This window comes from Carica papaya, chromosome 8, assembly GCF_054855325.1.
Source record: "Carica papaya isolate Zhongbai chromosome 8, ASM5485532v1, whole genome shotgun sequence".
Classification (NCBI taxonomy): domain Eukaryota; kingdom Viridiplantae; phylum Streptophyta; class Magnoliopsida; order Brassicales; family Caricaceae; genus Carica; species Carica papaya.
In genome coordinates this window covers 16,562,320-16,574,415 of record NC_142316.1, presented here as the reverse complement: position 1 = coordinate 16,574,415, position 12,096 = coordinate 16,562,320, and the positions used below count along the sequence as shown (strand labels likewise).

Genomic DNA, 12,096 nt, shown 5'->3' with positions numbered 1-12,096 from the left:
CAGAATTAAACGAGTGCGATCATACCAGCACTAATGCACCGGATCTCATCAGAACTCTGCAGTTAAGTGTGCTTGGGGGAGAGTAGTACTCGCATGGGTGACCTCCTGGGAAGTCTTCGTGTCGCACTAATTTTTTTTCAGACGGGTCGTTCGACGTTACGCGCGACTGGAACTGGGGTCCGCTGGTTTATACGCAAATGTGAGTCAAGAAGCAAGGCCATTTTAATCGATATTAGAACGAGAAAGAGAGGGCAGTGTGAACGCACAAGGAAACAATTGATGGGAGGGGGAGGGAAAGAGAAGGAGTGTATGTATTTTCAGCACGAAATGAAACAGGTGCGATCATACCAGCACTAATGCAACGGATTCTATCAGAACTCCGTAGGTAAGGGTGCTTGGGCGAGAGTAGTACTAGCATGGGTTACCTCCTGCGAAGTCCTTATATTTCACCCATTTTCTCGTGAAGTCCTCGGGTTGCACCCATTTTCTTTTTTTCAGATGTGCCGTTCGACGTTACGCGCGACTTTAATTATGGTCCACAAATTTATTCGCAAATGTGAGTCACGGCGCCGTGGCATTTTACTTGATATTTAAACGAGAACGAGAGGTGCAGTGCGCACGCACAAGGAAACAAATGACGGGAGGGGGAAGAAAGGAGAAGGAGTTTATGTATTTGCAGCGCGAAATTAAACCGGTGCGATCATACCAGCATTAATGCACCGGATCCCTTCAGAACTCCGCAGTTTAGTGTGCTTGGGCGAGAATAGTACTCGGATGGGTGACCTCATGGGAAGTCCTCGTGTCGCACCAATTTTTTTTTCAGACGGGTCGTTCGACGTTATGCTCGTCTGGAACTAGGGTCCGCTGGTTTATACGCAAATGTGAGTCAAGAAGCAGGGGCATTTTAATCGCTATTAGAAGGAGAATGAGAGGTGAAGTGTGAACGCACAAGGAAACAAATGACGGGAGGGGGAAGAAAGGAGAAGGAGTGTATGTATTTACAGCGGAAAATTAAACAGGTGCGATCATACCAGCACTAAAGCCCCGGATCCCATCAGAACTCCGCAGTTAAGTGTGCTTGGGCGAGGGTAGTACTCGGATGGGTGACCACCTGGGAAGCCCTCGTGTTGCACCTATTTTTTTTCAGATGGGTTGTTAGACGTTACGCATGAATGGAATTATAAACCGCTGGTTTATTTACAAAGGTGAGTCACGGTGCCGGGGCATATTACTTGATATTAGAACGAGAAAGAGAGATGCAGAGTGCACGCACAAGAAAACAAATGACGGGAGGGCGGATGGAATGAGAAAGAATGTATGTATTTGCAGTACGGAATGAAACATGAGGGATCATACCAGCACTAATGCAACGGATTCTATCAGAATTCCGCAGTTAAGGGATCTTGAGCGAGAAAAGTACTCAGATGGGTGACCTCCTGCGAAGTCCTTATATTTCACCCATTTTCTTGGGAGATCCTCGTGTTGCACCCATCTTTTTGCAGATGATTCTTTCGACGTTACGGGCGACTTGATTTATGGTCCGCAGGTTTATTCGCAAATCTGAGTCACGACGCCGTGGCATTTTACTTGATATTAGAAGTAGTACGGGAGGTGCAGTGCACACGCACAAGGAAACAAATGACGATAGGAGGAAGAAAAGAGAAAGAGTGTATGTATTTGAAGCGCAAAATTAAACAAGTGGCATCATACCCGCACTAATGCACTGGATCCCATCAGAACTCTGCAGTTAAGTGTGCTTGGGCGAGAGTAATACTCGGATGGGTGACCTCTTGGAAAGTCCTCGAATCGCAACAATTTTTTTTCAGATGGGTCGTTCGACGTTATGCGCGACTGAAACTATGGTCCGGTTTATACGCAAATGTGAGTCAAGAATCAGGGGCATTTTAATCGATATTAGAACGAAAAGGAGAGGTGCAGTGTGAACGCACAAGGAAACAAATGATGTGAGGGGGGAGGGAAGAAGGAGTGTATGTATTTTCGGCACGAAATTAAACAGGTGCGGTCACACCAGCACAAATGCACCGGATCCCATCAGAACTCTGCAGTTAAGTGTGCTTTGGCAAAAGTAGTACAATGATGGGTTACCTCCTGGGAAGTTCTCGTGTTGCACCCATTTTCTTTTTTTCAGATGTGCCGTTCGACGTTACGCGCAACTTTAATTATGGTCCGCAGATCTATTCGCAAATGTGAGTCACGGCGCCGTGGTATTTGACTTGATATTTGAACGAGAACGAGAGGTGCAGTGCGCACGCACAAGGAAACAAATGACGGGAGGGGGAAGAAAGGAGAAGGAGTGTATGTATTTGCAGCGCGAAATGAAACAGGTGCGATCATACCAGCACTAATGCAACGGATTCTATCAGAATTCCATAGGTAAGGGTGCTTGGGCGAGAGTAGTACTAGCATGGGTTACCTCCTGCGAAGTCCTTATATTTGACCAATTTTCTTGTGAAGTCCTCGTGTTGCACCCATTTTTTTGCAGATGATTCTTTCGACGTTATGCGCGACTTGTATTATGGTCCTCAGGTTTATTCGCAAATGTGAGTCACGGCGCTGTAGCATTTTACTTGATATTAGAACGAGAACGGGAGGTGCAGTGCTCACGCACAAGGAAACAAATGACGGGAGGGGAAAGAAAGGGGAATGAGTTTATGTATTTGCAGCACAAAATTAAACAATTGCGATAATACCAGCACTAATGCACCGGATCCAATCAGAACTCCGCAGTTAAGTGTGCTTGGGCGAGATTAGAACTCAGATGGGTGACCTCTTGGGAAGTCCTCGTGTCGCACCAATTGTTTTTCAGACAGGTCGTTCGACGTTACGCGCGTCTGGAACTAGGGTCCGCTGGTTTATACGCAAATGTGAGTCAAGAAGCAGGGGCATTTTAATCGATATTAGAACGAGAATGAGAGGTGAAGTGTGAACGCACAAGGAAACAATTGACGGGAGGGGGAAGAAAGGAGAAGGAGTGTATGTATTTGCAGCGCGAAATTAAACAGGTGCGATCATACCAGCACTAAAGCTTCGGATCCCATCAGAACTCCGCAGTTAAGTGTGCTTGGGCGAGAGTAGTACTCGGATGGGTGACCACCTGGGAAGCCCTCGTGTTGCACCTATTTTTTTTCGGATGGGTTGTTCGACGTTACGCGCGAATGGAATTATAATCCGCTGGTTCATTTGCAAAGGTGAGTCACGGTGCCGGGGCATATTACTTGATATTAGAACGAGAAAGAGAGATGCAGAGTACACGCACAAGGAAACAAATGACGGGAGGGGGGATGGAAGGAGAAAGAGTGTATGTATTTGCAGTGCAGAATGAAACATGAGGGATCATACCAGCACTAATGCAACGGATTCTATCAGAACTCTGCAGTTAAGGGTGCTCGGGCGAGAAAAGTACTCGGATGGGTGACCTCCTGCGAAGTCCTTATATTTCACCCATTTTCTTGGGAGGTCCTCGTGTTGCACCCATCTTTTTACAGATGATTCTTTCGACGTTACGCGCGACTTGATTTATGGTTCGCAGGTTTATTCGCAAATGTGAGTCACGGCGCCGCGGCATTTTACTTGATATTTGAACGAGAACGAGAGGTGCAGTGCTCACGCACAAGGAAACAAATGACGGGAGGGGGATGAAAGGAGAAGGAGTTTATGTATTTGCAGCGCGAAATTAAACAGGTGCGATCATACCAGGACTAAAGCTCCGGATCCCATCAGAACTCTGCAGTTAAGTGTGTTTGGGCGAGAGTAGTACTCGGATGGGTGACCTCCTGGGAAGTCCTCGCTTTGCAATAATTTTTTTTTCAGACGGGTCGTTCGACGTTACGCGCGACTGGAACTAGGGTCCACTGGTTTATACGCAAATGCGAGTCAAGAAGCAGGGGCATTTTAATTGATATTAGAACGAGAAGGAGAGATGCAGAGTGCACGCACAAGGAAACAAATGACGGGAGGGGTGATGCAGGGAGAAAAAGTGTATGTATTTGCAGCACAGAATTAAACATGAGCAATCATACCAGCACCAATGCAACGGATTCTATCAGAACTCCGCAAGTTAAGGGTGCTAGGGCGAGAGTAGCACTAGGATGGGTGACCTCCTGCGAAGTCCTTATATTTCACAAATTTTCTTAGGAAGTCCTTGTGTTGCACCCATTTTTTTGCAGATGATTCTTCCGACGATACGCGCGACTTGAATTATGGTCCTCAGGTTTATTCGCAAATGTGAGTCACGGTACCGTAGTATTTTACTTTATATTAGAAGGAGCACGGGAGGTGCAGTGCGCACGCACAAGGAAACAAATGACGGGAGGGGGAAGAAAGGGGAATGAGTTTATGTATTTGCAGTGCAAAATTAAACAGGTGCGATCATACCAGCACAAATGCACCGGATCCCATCAGAACTCCGCAGTTAAGTGTGCTTTGGTGAAAGTAGTACAATGATGGGTTACCTCGTGGGAAGTTCTCGTGTTGCACCCATTTTCTTTTTTTCAGATGTGTCGTTCGACGTTACGCGCGACTTTAATTATGGTCCGCAGATTTATTCGCAAATGTGAGTCACGGCGCCGTGGCATTGTACTTGATATTTGAACGAGAACGAGAGGTACAGTGCGCACGCACTTGGAAACACATGACGGGAGGGGGAAGAAAGGAGAAGGAATTTATGTACTTGCAGCGCGAAATTAAACAGGTGCGATCATACCAGCACTAATGCACCGGATCCCATCATAACTCCGCAGTTAAGTGTGCGTGGGCGAGAGTAGTACTCAGATGGGTGACCTCCTGGGAAGTCCTCGCATTGCAATAATTTTTTTTTCAGACGGGTCGTTCGACGTTACGCGCGACTGGAACTAGGGTCCACTGGTTTATACGCAAATGCGAGTCAAGAAGTAGGGGCATTTTAATCGATATTAGAACGAGAAGGAGAGATGCAGAGTGCACGCACAAGGAAACAAATGACGGGAGGGGTGATGCAGGGAGAAAAAGTGTATGTATTTTCAGCACGAAATGAAACAGGTGCGATCATACCAGCACTAATGCAACGAATTCTATCAGAACTCCGTAGGTAAGGGTGCTTGGGCGAGAGTAGTACTAGCATGGGTTACCTCCTGCGAAGTCCTTATATTTCCCCCATTTTCTTAGGAAGTCCTCGTGTTGCACCCATTTTTTTGCAGATGATTCTTTCGACGATACGCGCGACTTGAATTATGGTCCTCAGGTTTATTCGCAAATGTGAGTCACGGCACCATAGCATTTTACTTTATATTAGAAGGAGCACAGGAGGTGCAGTGCGCACGCACAAGGAAACAAATGACGGGAGGGGGAAGAAAGGGAAATGAGTTTATGTATTTGCAGCGCAAAATTAAACAGGTGCGATCGTACCAGCACAAATGCACCGGATCCCATCAGAACTACGCAGTTAAGTGTGCTTTGGTGAAAGTAGTACAATGATGGGTTACCTCGTGGGAAGTTCTCGTGTTGCACCCATTTTCTTTTTTTGCAGATGTGCCGTTCGACGTTACGCGCGACTTTAATTATGGTCCACAGATTTATTCGCAAATGTGAGTCACGGCGCCGTGGCATTGTACTTGATAACTGCAGAGTTCTGATGGGATCCAGTGCAGTAGTGCTGGTATGATGCCACTTGTTTAATTTTGCACTTCAAATATATACACTCATTCGCTTTTTTTCCTCATCCCGTCATTTGTTTCCTTGTACGTGCGCACTGCACCTTCTGTACTCGTTCTAATATCAAGTAAAATGCCACGGCGCCGTGACTCACATTTGCGAATAAATCTGCGGACCATAAATCAAGTCGCGCGTAACGTCAAAAGAATCATTTGTTTCCTTGTGCGTGCACTCTGTATCTCTCTTTCTCGTTCTAATATCAAGTAATATGCCCCGACACCGTGACTCACCTTTGCAAATGAACCAACGGTTTATAATTCCATTCGCGCGTAACGTCGAACAACCCATCCGAAAAAAAATAGGTGCAACACGAGGGCTTCCCAAGTGGTCACCCATCCGAGTACTACTCTCGCCCAAGAACACTTAACTGCGGAGTTCTGATGGGATCCGGAGCTTTAGTGTTGGTGTGATCGCACCTGTTTAATTTCGCGCTGCAAATACATACACTCCTTCTCCTTTCTTCCCCCTCCCGTCATTTGTTTCCTTTTGCGTTCACACTTCACCTCTCATTCTCATTCTAATATCGATTAAAATGCCCCTGCTTCTTGACTCACATTTGCGTATAAACCAGCGGACCCTAGTTCCAGACGCGCGTAACGTCGAACGACCCGTCTGAAAAAAAATTTGGTGCGACATGAGGACTTCCCAGGAGGTCACCCATCCGAGTACTAATCTCGCCCAAGCACACTTCACTGCAGAGTTCTGATGGGATCCGGTACATTAGTGCTGGTATGATCGCACCAGTTTAATTTTGCGCTGTAAATACATAAACTCATTTGTTTCCTTGTGCGTGCGCACTGCACCTCCCGTTCTCGTTCTTATATCAAATAAAATGCTACAGCGCCGTGACTCACATTTGCGAATAAACCTGAGGACCATAATTCAAGTCGCACGTAACGTCCAAAGAATCATCTGCAAAAAAATAGGTGCAACACGAGGACTTCACAAGAAAATGGGTGAAATATAAGGACTTCGCAGGAGGTAACCCATGGTAGTACTACTCTCGCCCAAGCACCCTTACCTACGGAGTTCTGATAGAATCCGTTGCATTAGTGCTGGAATGATCGCACCTGTTTCATTTCGCGCTGCAAAAATATACACTCCTTCTCCTTTCTTCCCCCTCCTGTCATTTGTTTCCTTGTGCGTGCGCACTGCACCACTCGTTCTCATTCAAATATCAAGTCAAATGCCACGGCATCGTGACTCACATTTGCGAATAAATCTGCGGACCATAATTAAAGTCGCGCGTAACGTCGAACGGCACATCTGAAAAAAAAAATGGGTGCAACACGAGAACTTCCCAGGAGGTAACCCATCATTGTACTACTTTCGCCAAAGCACACATAACTGCGGAGTTCTGATGGGATCCGGTGCATTTGTGCTTGTGTGACCGCACATGTTTAATTTCTTGCTGAAAATACATACACTCCTTCTTCCCTCCCCCCCTCCCATCATTTGTTTCCTTGTGCGTTCACACTGCACCTCTCCTTCTCGTTCTAATATCGATTAAAATGCCCCTGATTCTTGACTCACATTTGCGTATAAACTAGCGGACCATAGTTCCAGTCGCGCGTAACGTCGAACGACCCATCTGAAAAAAAATTGTTGCGATACGAGGACTTCCCAAGAGGTCACCCATCCGAGTACTACTCTCGCCCAAGCACACTTACGATCTTACCAGCACTAATGCACCGTATCCCATCAGAACTCCGCAGTTAAGTGTGCTTGGGCGAGAGTAGTACTCGGATGGGTGACCTCCTGGGAAGTCCTCTTGTTGCACTAATTTTTTTTTTCAGACGGGTCGTTCGACGTTACGCGCGACTGGAACTATGTTCCGCTGGTTTATATGCAAATGTGAGTCAAGAAGCAGGGCCATTTTAATCGATATTAGAACGAGAAGGAGAGGTGCAGAGTGAACGCACAAGGAAACAAATAATGGGAGGGGGGAGGGAAGAAGGAGTGTATGTATTTTCAGCACGAAATTAAACAAGTGCGGTCACACCAGCACAAATGCACCGCATCCCATCAGAACTCCGCAGTTAAGTGTGCTTTGGCGAAAGTAGTACAATGATGGGTTACCTCATGGGAAGTTCTTGTGTTGCACCCATTTTCTTTTTTTCAGATGTGCCATTCGACGTTACGCGCGACTTTAATTATGGTCCGCAGATTTATTTGTAAATGTGAGTCACGGCGCCGTGGCGTTTTACGTGATATTTGAACGAGAACGAGAGGTGCAGTGCGCACGCACAAGGAAACAAATGACGGGAGGAGGAAGAAAAGAGAAGGAGTGTATGTATTTGAAGCGCAAAATTAAACAAGTGGCATCATACCAGCAATAATGCACCGGATCCCATTAGAACTCTGCAGTTAAGTGTGCTTGGGCGAGAGTAGTACTCGGATGGGTGACCTCTTGGGAAGTCCTCGTATCGCAACAATTTTTTTTCAGATGGGTCGTTCGACGTTACGCGCGACTGGAACTATGGTCCGCTGGTTTATACGCAAATGTGAGTCAAGAATCAGGGGCATTTTAATCGATATTAGAACGAGAAGGAGAGGTGCAGTGTGAGCGCACAAGGAAACAAATGATGGGAGGGGAGAAGGGAAGAAGAAGTGTATGTATTTTCAGCATGAAATTAAACAGGTGTGGTCACACCAGCACAAATGCACCGGATCCCATCAGAACTCCGCAGTTAAGTGTGCTTTGGCGAAAGTAGTACAATGATGGGTTACCTCTTGGGAAGTTCTCGTGTTGCACCCATTTTCTTTTTTTTCAGATGTGCCGTTCGACGTTACGCGCGACTTTAATTATGGTCCACAGATTTATTCGCAAATGTGAGTCATGGCACCGTGGCATTTTACTTGATATTTGAACGAGAACGAGAGGTGCAGTGCGCACGCACAAGGAAATAAATGACGGGAGGGGGAAGAAAGGAGAAGGAGTTTATGTATTTGCAGCGCAAAATTCAACAGGTGCGATCATACCAGCACTAATGCACCGGATCCCATCAGAACTCCGCAGTTAAGTGTGCTTGGGCAGAGTAGTACTCGGATTGGAGACCTCCTGGGAAGTCCTCGTATCGCACTAATTTTTTTTTCAGACGGGTCGTTCGACGTTACGCGCGACTGGAACTAGGGTCCACTAGTTTATATGCAAATGTGAGTCAAGAAGCAGAGACATTTTAATCGATATTAGAACTAGAAGGAGAGATACAGAATGCACGCACATGGAAAGAAATGACGGGAGGGGGGATGGAGGGAGAAAAAGTGTATGTATTTGCAGCGCAGAATGAAACTTGAGCAATCATACCAGCACCAATGCAACAGATTCTATCAGAACTCTGCAAGTTAATGGTGCTTGGGCGAGAGTAGCAATAGGATGGGTGACCTCCTGCGAAGTCCTTATCTTGCACCCATTTTGTTGCAGATGATTCTTTCGACGATACGCGCGACTTGAATTATGGTCCTCAAGTTTATTCGCAAATGTGAGTCACGGCACCGTAGCATTTTACTTTATATTAGAACGAGCACGGGAGGTGCAGTGCGCACGCACAAGGAAACAAATGACGGGAGGGGGAAGAAAGGAGGAGTTTATGTATTTGTAGCGCGGAATTAAACGGGTGTGATCATACTAGCACTAATGCACTGGATCCCATCAGAACTCTGCAGTTAAGTGTGCTTGGGCGAGAGTAGTACTCGGATGGGTGACCTCCTGGGAAGTCCTCGAGTCGCACCAATTTTTTTTCAGACGGGTCGTTCGACGTTACGCGCGACTGGAACTAGGGTCTCCTGGTTTATACGCAAATATGAGTCAAGAAGCAGGGGCATTTTAATCGATATTAGAACGAGAAGGAGAGGTGCAGTGTGATCGCACAAGGAAACAATTGATGGGAGGGGGAGGGAAGGAGAAGGAGTGTATGTATTTTTAGCACGAAATGAAACAGGCGCGATCACACCAGCACTAATTTAACGGATTCTATCAGAAATTCGTAGGTAAGGGTGCTTGGCCGAGAGTAGTACTAGCATGGGTTACCTCCTGCAAAGTCCTTATATTTCACCCATTTTCTTGTGAAGTCCTCGTGTTGCACCCATTTTTTTGCAGATTATTCTTTCGACGTTAAGCGCGACTTGAATTATGGTCCTCAGGTTTATTCGCAAATGTGATTCACGGCGCTGTAGCATTTTACTTGATATTAGAACGAGAACGAGAGGTGCAGTGCGCACGCACAAGGAAACAAATGACGGGAGGGGGAAGAAAGGGGAATGAGTTTATGTATTTGCACTGCGAAATTAAACAGGTGCGATCATACCAGCACTAATGCACCGGATCCCATCAGAACTCCGCAGTTAAGTGTGCTTGGGCGAGAGTAGTACTTGGATGGGTGACCTCCTTAGAAGTCCTCCTGTCGCTTTAATTTTTTTTTCAGACGAGTCGTTCGACGTTACGCGCGACTGGAACTAGGGTCCACTGGTTTATACGCAAATGTGAGTCAAGAAGCAGGGGCATTTTAATCGATATTAGAACGAGAAGGAGAGATGCAGAGTGCACGCACAAGGAAACAAATGACGGGAGGGGGGATGGAGGGAGAAAAAGTGTATGTATTTGCAGCGCAGAATGAAACATGAGCACTCATACCCGCACCAATGCAACGGATTCTATCAGAACTCCGCAAGTTAAGGGTGCTTGGGCGAGAGTAGCACTAGGATGGGTGACCTCTTGCGAAGTCCTTATATTTCACCCATTTTCTTAGGAAGTCCTCGTGTTGCACCCATTTTTTTGCAGATGATTCTTTCGACGATATGCGCGACTTGGATTATGGTCCTCAGGTTTATTCGCAAATGTGAGTCATGGCACCGTAGCATTTTACTTGATATTAGAACGAGCACGAGAGGTGCAGTGCGCACGCACAAGGAAACAAATGACGGGAGGGGGAAGAAAGGAGAAGGAGTTTATGTATTTGCAGTGTGGAATTAGACGGGTGCGATCATACCAGCATTAATGCACCGGATCCCATCAGAACTCCGCAGTTAAGTGTGCTTGGGCGAGAGTAGTACTCGGATGGGTGATCTCCTGGGAAGTCCTCGTGTCGCACCAATTTTTTTTTAGACAGGTTGTTCGACGTTACGCGCGACTGGAACTAGGGTCCGCTGGTTTATACGCAAATGTGAGTCAAGAAGCAGCGGCATTTTAATCGATATTAGAACGAGAAGGAGAGGTGCAGTGTGAACGCATAAGGAAACAATTGATGGGAGAGGGAGGGAAGGAGAAGGAGTGTATGTATTTTCAGCACAAAATGAAACAGGTGCGATCATACCAGCACTAATGCTCCGGATCCCATCAGAACTCCGCAGTTAAGTGTGCTTGGGCGAGAGTAGTACTCGGATGGGTGACCTTTTAGGAAGTCCTCGTGTCGCACCAATTTTTTTTCAGACGGGTCGTTTGACGTTACGCAGGACTGGAACTAGGGTCCGCTGGTTTATACGCAAATGTGAGTCAAGAAGCAGGGGCATTTTAATCGATATTAGAACGAGAAAGAGAGGTGCAGTGTGAACGCACAAGAAAACAATTGATGGGAGGGGGAGGGAAGGAGAAGGAGTGTATGTATTTGCAGCGCGAAATTAAAGCGGTGTGATCATAGCAGCACTAAAGCCCCGGATCCCATCAGAACTCCGCAGGTAAGTGTGCTTGGGCGAGAGTAGTACTCGGATGGGTGACCACCTGGGAAGCCCTCGTGTTGCACCTATTTTTTTTCGGATGGGTTGTTCGACGTTACGCGCGAATGGAATTATAAACCGCTGGTTTATTTGCAAAGGTGAGTCACGGTGCCGGGGAATATTACTGGATATTAGAATGATAAAGAGAGATGCAGAGTGCACGCACAAGGAAACAAATGACGGAAGGGGGAAGAAAGGAGAAGGAGTTTATGTATTTGCAGCGCGAAATTAAACAGGTGCGATCATACCAGCACTAATGCACCGGATCCCATCAGAACTCCGCAGTTAAGTGTGCTTGGGCGAGAGTAGTACTTGGATGGGTGACCTCCTTGGAAGTCCTCCTGTCGCATTAATTTTTTTTTCAGACGGGTCGTTCGACATTACGCGCGACTGGAACTAGGGTCCACTGGTTTATACGCAAATGTGAGTCAAGAAGCAGGGGCATTTTAATCGATATTAGAACGAGAAGGAGAGATGCAGAGTGCACGCACAAGGAAACAAATGACGGGAGGGGGGATGGAGGGAGAAAAAGTGTATGTATTTGCAGCGCAGAATGAAACATGAGCAATCATACCCGCACCAATGCAACGGATTCTATCAGAACTCCGCAAGTTAAGGGTGCTTGGGCTAGAGTAGCACTAGGATGGGTGACCTCCTGCGAAGTCCTTATATTTC

The 12,096-nt window shown here is 46.6% G+C and overlaps 4 non-coding genes and 20 pseudogenes across 4 annotated transcripts; 21 read left to right on the top strand and 3 right to left on the bottom strand.

Annotated features, from left to right (window-relative positions):
• Positions 1-11: 11 nt before the first annotated feature.
• LOC148243950 (5S ribosomal RNA) lies at positions 12-130 on the top strand (annotated as a pseudogene).
• Positions 131-692: 562 nt separating this feature from the next.
• On the top strand, positions 693-811 carry LOC148243949 (5S ribosomal RNA; annotated as a pseudogene).
• A 206-nt stretch (positions 812-1,017) lies between these two features.
• LOC148243948 (5S ribosomal RNA) lies at positions 1,018-1,136 on the top strand. Its single transcript, XR_015815920.1, has one exon. It is a non-coding gene; the product is annotated as a 5S ribosomal RNA (ribosomal RNA).
• An 879-nt stretch (positions 1,137-2,015) lies between these two features.
• Positions 2,016-2,134, top strand: LOC148243947 (5S ribosomal RNA; annotated as a pseudogene).
• A 563-nt stretch (positions 2,135-2,697) lies between these two features.
• LOC148243946 (5S ribosomal RNA) lies at positions 2,698-2,816 on the top strand (annotated as a pseudogene).
• Positions 2,817-3,021: 205 nt separating this feature from the next.
• LOC148243945 (5S ribosomal RNA) lies at positions 3,022-3,140 on the top strand. Its single transcript, XR_015815989.1, has one exon. It is a non-coding gene; the product is annotated as a 5S ribosomal RNA (ribosomal RNA).
• A 560-nt stretch (positions 3,141-3,700) lies between these two features.
• On the top strand, positions 3,701-3,819 carry LOC148243944 (5S ribosomal RNA; annotated as a pseudogene).
• A 562-nt stretch (positions 3,820-4,381) lies between these two features.
• Positions 4,382-4,500, top strand: LOC148243943 (5S ribosomal RNA; annotated as a pseudogene).
• Positions 4,501-4,709: 209 nt separating this feature from the next.
• LOC148243942 (5S ribosomal RNA) lies at positions 4,710-4,828 on the top strand (annotated as a pseudogene).
• Positions 4,829-5,389: 561 nt separating this feature from the next.
• On the top strand, positions 5,390-5,508 carry LOC148243941 (5S ribosomal RNA; annotated as a pseudogene).
• A 500-nt stretch (positions 5,509-6,008) lies between these two features.
• On the bottom strand, positions 6,009-6,127 carry LOC148243940 (5S ribosomal RNA; annotated as a pseudogene).
• A 206-nt stretch (positions 6,128-6,333) lies between these two features.
• Positions 6,334-6,452, bottom strand: LOC148243939 (5S ribosomal RNA; annotated as a pseudogene).
• A 536-nt stretch (positions 6,453-6,988) lies between these two features.
• LOC148243938 (5S ribosomal RNA) lies at positions 6,989-7,107 on the bottom strand (annotated as a pseudogene).
• Positions 7,108-7,373: 266 nt separating this feature from the next.
• LOC148243937 (5S ribosomal RNA) lies at positions 7,374-7,492 on the top strand (annotated as a pseudogene).
• A 205-nt stretch (positions 7,493-7,697) lies between these two features.
• On the top strand, positions 7,698-7,816 carry LOC148243936 (5S ribosomal RNA; annotated as a pseudogene).
• Positions 7,817-8,026: 210 nt separating this feature from the next.
• LOC148243935 (5S ribosomal RNA) lies at positions 8,027-8,144 on the top strand (annotated as a pseudogene).
• Positions 8,145-8,348: 204 nt separating this feature from the next.
• LOC148243934 (5S ribosomal RNA) lies at positions 8,349-8,467 on the top strand (annotated as a pseudogene).
• Positions 8,468-8,677: 210 nt separating this feature from the next.
• LOC148243933 (5S ribosomal RNA) lies at positions 8,678-8,795 on the top strand (annotated as a pseudogene).
• A 529-nt stretch (positions 8,796-9,324) lies between these two features.
• LOC148243932 (5S ribosomal RNA) lies at positions 9,325-9,443 on the top strand (annotated as a pseudogene).
• A 559-nt stretch (positions 9,444-10,002) lies between these two features.
• LOC148243931 (5S ribosomal RNA) lies at positions 10,003-10,121 on the top strand (annotated as a pseudogene).
• Positions 10,122-10,683: 562 nt separating this feature from the next.
• On the top strand, positions 10,684-10,802 carry LOC148243930 (5S ribosomal RNA). Its single transcript, XR_015814594.1, has one exon. It is a non-coding gene; the product is annotated as a 5S ribosomal RNA (ribosomal RNA).
• A 205-nt stretch (positions 10,803-11,007) lies between these two features.
• LOC148243929 (5S ribosomal RNA) lies at positions 11,008-11,126 on the top strand. The gene has a single exon (XR_015815400.1). It is a non-coding gene; the product is annotated as a 5S ribosomal RNA (ribosomal RNA).
• A 205-nt stretch (positions 11,127-11,331) lies between these two features.
• LOC148243928 (5S ribosomal RNA) lies at positions 11,332-11,450 on the top strand (annotated as a pseudogene).
• Positions 11,451-11,655: 205 nt separating this feature from the next.
• LOC148243927 (5S ribosomal RNA) lies at positions 11,656-11,774 on the top strand (annotated as a pseudogene).
• The last annotated feature ends 322 nt before the right edge of the window (positions 11,775-12,096 follow it).